Raw genomic sequence first — 11891 nt, forward strand, 5'->3', positions numbered from 1 at the left:
GGAGCCTGATATGGGGCTTGATCCCAGGACCCTGAGATCACGACTTGAGCCAAAAGTAGACAGGTAACGGACTGAGCCACCCAGGTGTCCCAGTAAAGGGGGTTTCTGATATCAATCAAGAGGTGGGAGATATGGGGCAGTTTTGGGATTGTGGTGGTAGCAGCAAGGTGTCTTTTCAGGAATTTCACAACATATGTATAATTGTTTCTCCTGTAGCAGATAATTATAGTCCTGCATAACCAGGCCTAGCTGCGTAGTCTATAGTACATTCTGTTAAATGAATGAGAGATATATGCCAGATGCTTTATATATTAACTAATTTAACTCACAGAGCAATCCTATGAGGAAATACTGTTTTTATTTCTGTTTTACAGTTGGGAAGCTAAAGCAGAGAGGAGTTAGGTGGCTTGACCAAGGATCGTAGGGGAGTATTACGAAATACTCTGGCTCTAGAGTCTAGTGCTCTTAACTACTACTACTACTACTACTACTACTACTACTACTACTGCAGCTGCTGCTGCTGCGTCTCCTTCTTCTTATACTCCTTTAAATCTCTCTATTTCTTTTTTTCCAAAGTTTCATCCATCCTTGGTACTCTTCACGTTTTTCTTGTTGCTCTACCTTAAAAGGACATTATTTTAATTGTTGGTTACAGCTATCAGTTAACATACATAAAGTTGAGTTCCTTTCTTTCTTTTTTTTTTTTTTAAGATTTTATTTATTTACTTGAAAGACAGAGATCACAAGTAGGGAGAGAGGCAGGCAGAGAGAGAGGGGGTGCAGGCTTCCTGTCAACCAGAGAGCCTGATGCGAGGCGTGATCCCAGGACCCCGAGATCATGACTTGAGCCAAATGCAGAGGCCCAATCCACTGAGCCACCCAGGGGCCCCAAATTTGAGTTTCTATACTAACTTTCTGCAGTATTTTCAAGTGCCTACTAACATATCCAAATAGACTTCCCAAACCTTTTCAACCCCAGCAAGTCCCACACTTAAGTCATCTCCCTTGCCAAACCATTTCTTCTGTCATGTTATCTGCGTAAAAGCCTTATCATCCAATTTTAGTATATGTGCTGCCGAAGCGAGCACAAGCCTCATCATCCATGAACTTATGAAGGACTATCAGAATTTACGGTTGTCTGTGGCTCTTAATTATTCCTAACCTGCTACATCTCTTTAATCACCAAATCTACCCTCTAAACGTCTTTTCTTAAAATTCCAGCTTTACTGAAGTGTAATTGGCCCTTAAATCCCTTATGTCTGTCTCTTTTCTTCCCTACTGAAAGCTTTGTTGAAATCTACATCTTGTGCCACCTAGACTACTGCATCACCCCTTTAAGTGCTATCAGTTGTCTTTCCCGTACTGACTGTTTTCCACAATTCTGCCACTATGGTTATCCTTCAGAAAAAAAATGATCTTATAACTTATAACTTACCTGCGTTACAGTAAGACATCAGGATCATTCCCTTGCTTACAAGATAAACTTCTTCCCTTTCTGGCACATAAGGCTTTCCACAAAAGTGATGAGTTCCTTTGTCAGTATCATCTCCTGCCTCTTCTCCCACGTGTCCTGTGCTCCAGCCCCAATACATTTCTCTCACTTACCCCATTGTTTTTTCACATCTCTAATGTCCTTTTCCTTTTGGAAAATGAATTTAACTTTCTAGCTCTGTTGAAATGTCAATGGCTTCCTTCCTGAACTTCTTTAGGCAGAATTAGTGCAATTTCATGACATGGCAAGTTTTCTTTTAATTATCTAATTTTTATTTTAAGAAATTTGATGTAAGCAAAAATATTCTTTTTTTAAAAAAAGATTTTTATTTATTTATTTGTCAGACAGAGATCACAAGTAGGCAGAGAGGCAGGCAGAGAGAGAGAGGAGGAAGCAGGCTCCCCACTGAGTAGAGAGCCCAATGTGGGGCTTGATCCCAGGACCCTGGGATTATGACTTGAGCCAAAGGCAGAGGCTTAACCCGCTGAGCCACCCAGGCACCCCTAAGCAAAAATATTCTTAACATGTAAGAAATTAAAAGCATAATAATAAATGGAACAGTAAGACCACTGAACAATTTATGAACTAGATTATGGCAGTTCATTGGAGTTACCTGGATGTACTTCCCCAATGCTCCTGCCTGCCTCCCATTAAATAAAACCACTATGCTGAATTTGGGGCTTATAATTCTTTCGCATTTTACAGTCATGTAACCAGATGTGTATCTGTTTTTAGAAATATAATGCATATATGTCTTGTTTTTGAGCCTTATTAAAATAAGATCATGCTCTATGCAGTTTGTTTTGCTCACTCAATGCAATATTCCTAATAGTCTTTCATGGTATTGACCATGGGCTGAGGGTAATTTATTTTCACAATTGCATTCCATTTTGAGACAATTTTACATTTATTTATGTATTTTCTTAAAGATTAATGCTTGGGTACTCACTTTTTAAATATTATGTTGTTATGAGTATGCTTGAGCATTGTATGAATGAACATGTGCAAGAATTACTTTGGGGCATATATTTAGGGTTGGAATTATTGGGCGATAGACTAGATGCCTGTTCACTTTAGAAGAAAAAAACAAGTTGTTCCCAAAATGTTTGTATCATCTTGTACTCTCATCAACAGTTGCCATTGCCTCCTCTAAAGAATTTACATGCTAGCATTTTCCAATGAACAGTGAACCCTCAAAGTCAAGGACTATATTTCACTCCCCCCTTATCAGATACCTAGCTCAGAGCTTAGTATATAGTAAGTGATTAAATATGCAATAGTTTAAGTACCAATTAAGACAAACCTCAAAAAAATAGAGACGGATAGTAAGGGCAACTGAAGAAATTATTCAACTTACAGAATGACTTCAGTTTCGCACCCGCCGTCCTTTCTTTTCTTCTCCCATGAAATAGTTCCCAAACCACTGGACCAGAACTAAAAATTGTGTTTGCCTTTTTAGGAGGGTTTTTGTTTCTTGGTTTGTTTTTTGTCTTTTGGGTTTTTATGAGCTTTTATTTATTTATGTGAGAGAGAGAGAGCGAGCACACAAGCAGGGGGAGGGAGAAGCAGACTTCCCACTGATCAGGGAGCCTGAAATGAGGCTTGATTCAAGGACTCTGGGACCATGACCTGAGCTGAAGGCAGACACGTAACATACTGAGCCACCCAGGCACTCCAGGAGTTTGCTTTTTAATAGTTCCTAATTTACATGGAAAAAGTCCTCAGTATTACACTATCTTGATTCTGGGAACTTTTCATCTTTGTGTTATCTTCCAAAACCAAAAGATCCTGTTAAGTGTGTAGAAACCTTTTATGTAGCAATATGCTTTCTAAATTATTGTTTTATTCTGTTTCCTGATCATTTTGGTAAAGAATATAATGAAGTTAAGAAAAGAAAATTCTCAGCGTTTATAGAGCTGTGCTTTCCACAAGTGCACTTATATAATAATATTAATAAAATAATTCCTGTAAACTCCTGGTGAGTTGAAAGATCTAATGAGATCTCTCATTAGATCCATTTAGCTGATGAGGAAATGGAGGCATGAGTAAGCAATATGATTTGTTCATGATGTGGATTTTCTGACTTTGGTCTGGTACTCTATTCATATCAGTCACCCAAGATTTTTTGGTATCTTTCTCTAGATGAAGATTTTACTTAGTATCCTATAATCACCCTATTATTTTCCCTATATAGAAGTACATGATTTTTAAAAACTGCTAACTTTCATCTGTTTTTGTTTATTCAAAAAATATTCATATTGCCTTTTTGTATGTATGTTAGAGTCACTTTTTTCTCAAAGTATTTTAAATTCTTAGACATTAATAGATACTCCATTTTCTGCCTATGTTTTTTATTTATATAGTGTATACCACCATATACAGTATGTATCCCCTCCAAAATGCAGGTTTCATGAAAAACAGAAATGAAAGATTCTCTGTAAGGTGGGAATAGACTTTAAATACAGGTTTCTGAAGAAACTGAACTATTTAGTCATATATGGAGAAAGTGCTCCTGGAGAATCCCCAGAATTCTAAATGGGAAGGAAAAGAGGTCATTTTATCTCACCAAGTATCACTGTATCTTGTAAGATTTTATTTTCTTTAAAGACTGAACTCTTCTCATTTTCACTTGACATTTCCCCCAATTAATATTTGAATAAATGTAAATATCAGTGTTTACTAAGGCTAATTGTGAAATTGAATACTCCTCACATAGGGAATTTTTTATGTTTGCAGAGGCGTTTTGTCAGCAGTTTTTGTGCTATTTAAAAGATCAGTATCTAATGGGATTAAGTGGGATAATCAAATAACAAACTGAAATCTGGATACATGGTTTGATGCCTGTGGAGTACTTCCTTGATGAATATAAATGAAAAATGTCTCATGGTTAGGGGTAGAAGTCACCATGCCACTCTGCATGGCATTTCTGCTAAGTCAGCACCTTGGCATGAAATTGAGACTCAGATCCAGGCAGGGGCGGGAGACAGGATGATAGGAGAAGAAGAAATCTCACAGGGTTTCATGTTAGTGGAATAGAAAATGTCATGTGATATTTTGAACAATTGTGGATTTGGAAATATTGAAGAAAACCAGCTGATGCAGACAGTCATGGCTAAAATCAGTTTTTATTTTTTTAAGTCTGTATCCTGGGCCAATTCTTTGACAAATAATTTAAATAGCCCCTTGCTTCATTTTCCTTTCAGAACATGCTTACTTTTCCTTCAGATGGAACAAGAATAAGTACTGACTATCTTTACAGTTTCATGCTCTGTTTTGCTACAAGTGTTCGTTTTAGTGTTTATGTTTCTCTAAAAGTGGTCTTTGGGTGTTCATAATTCCTTCTTATCAATAAAAAATATAATTTAGCTTTGAAATAATTAAAATATGGGAAGAAAAAGCTTATCATAGTGTTATCATATATATAATCATATTTTTGTATATATGGTTGTATATATGTGTAATATATATATTTGTATAATAGTTGTAATCAGTGTGACTACAGCTTGTTCAATGAACTCTATTTCAAGCTTATTTTTTCATATCTTAATTTTAATGAAGTCCAAAATATTCCATCTAGTAAGTTGTTTAATAATTTCATCATTATTTTATTACCAAATATTTGCTCTTCTTCTTTCCTGATACTTCTTGTTATTTAATCTTATAACATCTAAAAAGATTATTTGTCACTGGCTTTATCTTGAGACTTGTTTTAGAAATATGGTAAGAAAGACAAAGATTTTCTTACAAGTCTTCCACATCTTTGTGAAATACTTTTGTATCCCTTAAACTCTCTTTCTCATCATCTTCTGTAGGATTACTAACCTCAAGCTCTTCAGTCTCCCTGGCCAAGAAAAGCAGATGGCAAATCACTGATATTTTCAGTAGATTAATATGAAGTATCAACTTTACAGAAAAATGTAAGTAATGGTTTTCTAATGAAATTTTCATATTGTAGTTTTTTTATTGTTGTTTTGTTGTTGTTGTTCTTAATTTGTGAGAGAGAGAGAGAGCGCAAGCAGGCAGAGTGGCAGGCAGAGGCAGAGAGAGAAGAGGGCTCCCTGCTGAGCAAGGAGTTGGATGCGGGGACTAGATCCCAGGACCCCTGGGATCATGAATTGAGCCAGAGGCAGCGGCTTAAGCAACTGAGCCACCCAGGCATCCCTTATATTGTACTACTGTGTTGACCAAATTAGTTAAGATCAGATAACTTTCCCAATGCCCAGAAAAATATTCTTACACAGGCAACCTCATACTTCTTTCTTTAAACCTGGTCAGTGCTTTTATAGGCTGCATAAAACTTGACTTAAAAATGAGCTAAAACCAATTAGTGATTGTTTGACTCTTTTTTTTATTTAATTTTTTTTGATTGTTTGACTCTTAGAAGTTTTTCCAAATCCTTATTGCATATTTTTTATATATCACAACTAGATTCTGGCTCATCTTTGTGTAACATGTAAGTTATACACATGAAATATGGTATGGCAGGTTATCTTTCTAGGATAAGAAAACTATGTATAAAAAATAAAGCTTGATGTTGCATTTATTTTTTATTCTTTACTGGGCACTCATAGATGATATCATTTTATTGAGAACCAACTTATAATGTACAAAATTTGCTGCAGGAATATGTATAGGCTTGACCAGTCCATGTACATTTTTACTAATCCCAATGTTGAGTCATGATACATTTTCATACATATTGTTTCTTGAAATGGATAAATGGATCCTTTTTTTTTTTTTTTAAGACTTATTTATTTATTAGAGGGAGCATGGAAGTGGGGAAGGGGCAGAGGGAGAGAATCTTTCAAGCAGACTCTCCACTGAGTGGGGAGCCAGATTTAGAGTTCAATCCTGTGATCCATGAGATCATACCCTGAGCCAAAACCAAGAGTTGGTTGCTTAATCAACTGAGCTACCAGGCACTTCTTAAAATGGATCCCTCTTAAGTAAAAAGAAGACAAATTGAATCTCTTTTTAATAAAACCTAGTTTTCTATCTAATTAATATCTACCTAATTTATATGATTAATATCTACTTTCAAAGCAAATAATTGATTATTTCTTAATTATTTCTTTATCAAAGTATTATCAATTAATTTCTAAATGTTCACAGTTTTCACTGGTCATTTTTGTTGGCTCTATTTTTTGAAATTATTTATTATGATTTTATTATGCATATAAATATTTCTAGTAGTTCTCTTTAAAGAAGAAATTTTATAAAATGAATACATTTAATTTAATATATTTAAGCTAAAGTGGTTATACAGCTAAAAAGATTTGGCAGAATTAGTAACATTTAACTGAGGGCTCCATATGTTCTTTCTGTCTCTATCTCTCTGTGTCTTTTTCTCTCTCCCACTCTCTCTCTATTTGTATATCATCTTTCCACATTTTTTAGCTGATGAAAAAGTGAGGTCACGTACATTACAAACTGAGTGTCAGGGGCGTAAGAAAGTTAGAAAAAGAACAGGAGGAGCAAGCCTAGGTTATGCCTCAGGCCTATATTTTTAGATCAATCTTCATTAGTAATGTTAAGATTGATAATTTAACCTATCATACATTTTACAAACCCTGTCATCCATGATATGGCCACAGTATCAATGTAAAAAAGTGGTGATGCAACATGGGGGCTTAAGGGGGTAGGAGAAGAATAAATGAAACGGGATGAGATTGGGAGGGAGACAAACCATAAGTGACTCTTAATCTCACAAAACAAACTGAGGGTTGCTGTGGGGAGAGGGGTTGGGAGAAGGGGGGTAGGATTATGGACATTGGGGAGGGTATGTGCTTTGGTGAGTGCTGTGAAGTGTGTAAACCTGGCGATTCACAGACCTGTATCCCTGGGGATAAAAATATATTATATGTTTATAAAAAATTAAAAATTAAAAATTAAAAAAAATAAAATAAAAATATTGATGCTTTAAAGAAATTGAATAACCATTATGGAGAACACATGTGGATTCAGATAAATTTTTCTTATACTGTTTATACATATAAAAGCTGATAGGTGCTAAAAAATTGAAGAAAGAAAGAAAGAAGGAAGAGAATGGGCTTGAGGGATTAAATATTGTTGCACATTCTTTCTCACTACAGCCACTGATAGGTGAGTCCTAAATATTGCCTCTCTTGAATCAGAGCTCTGCCCATAAGTTTGGTGAACAAAGTATGGTAGGAATGATGTTGTACCAGTTCTGATAGAATTTAGAAAGACAGCTTCAATTTCAGCCTCTTGAAGCCTAGATGCCATGCTGTGAGGAAGCCCAAAGCACAACAAGGCGGGATATATGAAGGATACGTGAAGCCTCTTGCCTACAGTGATAGCTGACCTCCCCGCCTACAGACAAAATCAGCTTTCCAGACATGTGAGTGAACCATCTCTGTAGTGCATCCTCCAACCCCAGTTGAATGGCCTCAGCTGATGGCTCAGGCATCAGAGATGAGCTGTCCTTTTCAAGCTCTGATCACTTTGAAAAATTATGAACAAATCAATGATCATGTTATTTCAACCACTAAGGTTTTGGGTGCCTCGTTATACAACATTAGATAATTGCAAACATGGGAGAGGATTCTATAGAGGGAGGTCGTGTAATGCAAACCTTTTAAAGCCATGTTAGGAACTGTAAAGGCAAGCCTTGACAATGTCAGAAGATCTGATTTGCATTTTCAAAAGGTTGTTGTGACTGTACCGTGATGAATATATTGGAAACATCATGGTGATCTACGGAAATCAGTTAAGACACTATTTGAGTTGTCTAGGTGAGAGATTATATAAGTGAGTGCAGTTAGTGGAGATGGGTAGAACAACGGATATGGATTTGGCAGACATATCAGTGATGATCCTGAAGGGATTGGTGACAATGCAACTTTGGTAATGTTGATAATGCAATGATACCTTATTGCTATTTTAGTTGACTTGCCCTGTTGTTTATCTGACTTTAGGTTGATGTTGACTGTTGCTGGAGAGGTTGGGTGGATCAGAGGGGATTCTCATATTCTCTAACAAAATTTGAACCAATATAGGGTCCATTGTATCACAGTCCAAATCTGACCTTTTTTAGGAGAGTAAGAGGAAAGGGAAGAGGAAACATGGGATATTCCCGCAGAGAGAAGCCATTACCCAGTATGGTCCCCAACACGTCTTGTTTGGTTTAGTAAATGATGCTTGTAATCAAAGCTCATATGAGTATATGGGCTACATGTTTTAGTTGTTAGATAAGGAGTTACCCCAGCAATCTGGGGAGTTTGTGAATAAAAAAATGATGAAAGTGAAGTATATTCTGAATAAGCCCAGAAATAGTATGTAATTATCTACTGTTATTCCAGATAATTATTGGAATTATTTGGTCATTTATTTGGGATATGCATGTACTCAAAAAATATTTATTGAGTTTGTTACTCTGTGCAAGGAAGCATTCTTGTCAGTTTGTGTATTTGTTGTGGGGAAGGTATCCTGAATAAAATGATTCTTCATGACCATGAATTTGTAATCTGGTGAAAGAGATGCAGTATTTGATTTTAAGAATTTAAATAGCATTATTATACGATCAAGATGTATAATAAAGTTCAGTCTAAATAAAATTCTAACACTTACCTTGGATTTATCTAGAGTCTGAATTTTCTCTTCAAAATGGTTTTGAACATTATTTTTAGTAAACAGTGTTAAATTTAAAAATTTTTACTAAGTCAGCGTCTTTGATATTTTGGGATAAGTGTTGAAAAAAATGCTATTTTCTCTGAACCTCATTAATCTCTTACTTAATGGGAAGAGCCACAGGCCAGAACACCTGGATTCTAGATAGCTTGCCTTTGTCACTAATTGGTTTTGAGACATTAGGCAAATTATAATCTCTCTATGCCTGTTTTTTTGTGTATTTCTTTAATCTTATAAATACCTGACTTAGGTATCATTCATGATTATACAGTGGATTAAAAGAGATGGCAATAAGTGTGTTCTTTCAAAGATAAAGCTCTAGACAATTATCTTTTTTTTTTTTTTAAAGATTTTTTATTCATCCATCAGAGAGAGAGAGGGGGAGAGAGCGAGCACAGGCAGACAGAATGGCAGGCAGAGGCAGAGGGAGAAGCAGGCTCCCCGCCGAGCAAGGAGCCCGATGTGGGACTCGATCCCAGGACGCTGGGATCATGACCTGAGCCGAAGGCAACTGCTTAACCAACTGAGCCACCCAGGCGTCCCTAGACAATTATCTTTAAAAATAAGTTTTTTTAATGTATCATATATGAAGTATATTGTATATAACATGTATGTACATATATGTATTTTCTCAGGAAACAGTGAGTTGGACCACGTATAAGTTATTTTTTACTTCTGTAAATATTAAGACAGTGATTTGCTAAACAACCCCCCTTTTCATATGGGTTAAAGCTTAGAAAAGAATAAAAGAATTATGATTGAAATACATTGAATAGGTTGAGTTTCAGAAGACTAGATAAGCTTTGTGCCTCTTTGCATTTTTACTAATGCTGTTAACGAGAACAGAATTAATCTTTTTTTGTCCCAATGCTTTATTTCCATAAAAGTGCAAGAAGCATTTCTGGCTGTTAGATTAACTTGGTACAGTTAAAATTCTGAAAAAATCAAGGCTCTTGCTGCCTAGCCTAAGAAATTGTAAGCCAAAAGATAGTCACCAAAGAAACTGCAGTTTGAACATGAGTGCAATAGAATTAACTGCTGCAAAAAGGACAGAAACCTTTCCTAAAACTCCTCTGTGAAGTTTTCTGGCTGAGCTGCACTATAGACTAGCTGGATTAAATGCTACCTTGTACTTGTTTCTTTTTAGCATACTGGATAAGTGTTTCTAGTGTGGTAGAGTTGGTTAGCTCCTGGCAGTATTTGGGAATTTCTAGGTACTCTGTTGGAGTGTTTATCTTTATCTTGTGGTATATGATTAAACAGTGGAACAGTAATTATCTTTTCATTTTACTTTATTACTAATAGTCATGAAGAACATTTTATTAGATATAATGGGTCTCTTAGAAAAGTTGAACTCTTGCTGTTCTTTTCCATATATATTTCCCTCCAGGTATTTTAATAAAAACTTAAAAATATGGTTGCCTAGGGCGACTGGGTGGCTCAGTGGGTTAAGACACCGCATTCCATTCAGATCATGATCTCAAGGTCCTGAGCTTGAGTCCCATGTCGGGCTCTCTGGTCGGCGGGCAGCCTGCTTCCCCGTCTCTCTCTTCCTGCCTCTCTGCCTCCTTGTGATTTCTCTCTCTGTCAAATAAATAAATAAAATCTTTAAAAACATATGGTTGTCTAATTATAATATGATAGGCAAAACAATACATGATACCATTGGTGTTTATTTGTCTTTTGCATCCAATACATTTTTGCATGAGCAGCATTCATTTTCATTTTACCCTAGAGCTAGCAGGCCCACCTGGGATTTCCCATTTCTGCTAAGAGCAACCTAAATTATTACTTTATAGCATATACATGTAATACCTAAATATACATTAAAAGATGACAACCACTTCCTTTTATTTCCCCTGACAAACTTTTTAGATTGTGAGTTCCATGGTTTGTTAAAGTTCTTACCAACTGAAGCTGGACACTCTTGCTACTCAGTTTGTCTAAAGTTTTCATGTGACAACTGAAAGAGATTATTTCTAGAGAAAAAAAGGACCGCAGCTACATAAGAGGCATGTACCTGTCAAGACTGGGGATATAGAGTTTTGTGTTTTCCTGCAACATTTCATGACATCATTAGTACCTGCAGTAGAAAAAGGAATAATATTCTTTGCAGACTTTAAGTTGGTTGAGAAACAGCATGGTATATTAATATCTGAGAAAAAAAAATACTTTTCCTACTTCCAGTCAGGGTTAAAACAGTCATGTTTGCTGCCCAGAAACTGCTGAGACAGCTGGACAATTTCTATCTGATGACAGGGAAACTATCAGTTAGAAATATTTGCAAGGCACTTGAGCGTTCTTATAACATTAGACCAAATATTTATTTCAGCTGAAAAGATAAAAACAAATGGTTATCATTTTGAAATATCTTCTATTGAAACAGTCTTTTTAAAAATTATAAGAACACAAGTACTGGGTTTTCTTTCTGAAAGGTATTGTATTTGAAAAGTACATGTCATTTAGACCCCATATTATTATATAATTATTGTATGAAGATATTTCTCTGGATGGGCCATAGAAAAATGTATGCTTTGTTTGCTGTCCTCATGATAAATAGTACAAATTTGAGAAATGTCTCCTCAAAGTATAACTTTAGCCTGTGACTTCTGAGTTTGATTTTATATTGGCTGGTCGATGTTAGCTGATTGACGTAAACCACTGTAGATAATAGTAATACAAGTTTTGTGGGTTTTTTTTTTTTTAAGTCACTATTTCAAATGTAAAACTAGGTCACGGGCAGCAAAGT

The sequence above is a fragment of the Mustela erminea genome, chromosome 3, assembly GCF_009829155.1.
Source record: "Mustela erminea isolate mMusErm1 chromosome 3, mMusErm1.Pri, whole genome shotgun sequence".
Lineage (NCBI taxonomy): Eukaryota > Metazoa > Chordata > Mammalia > Carnivora > Mustelidae > Mustela > Mustela erminea.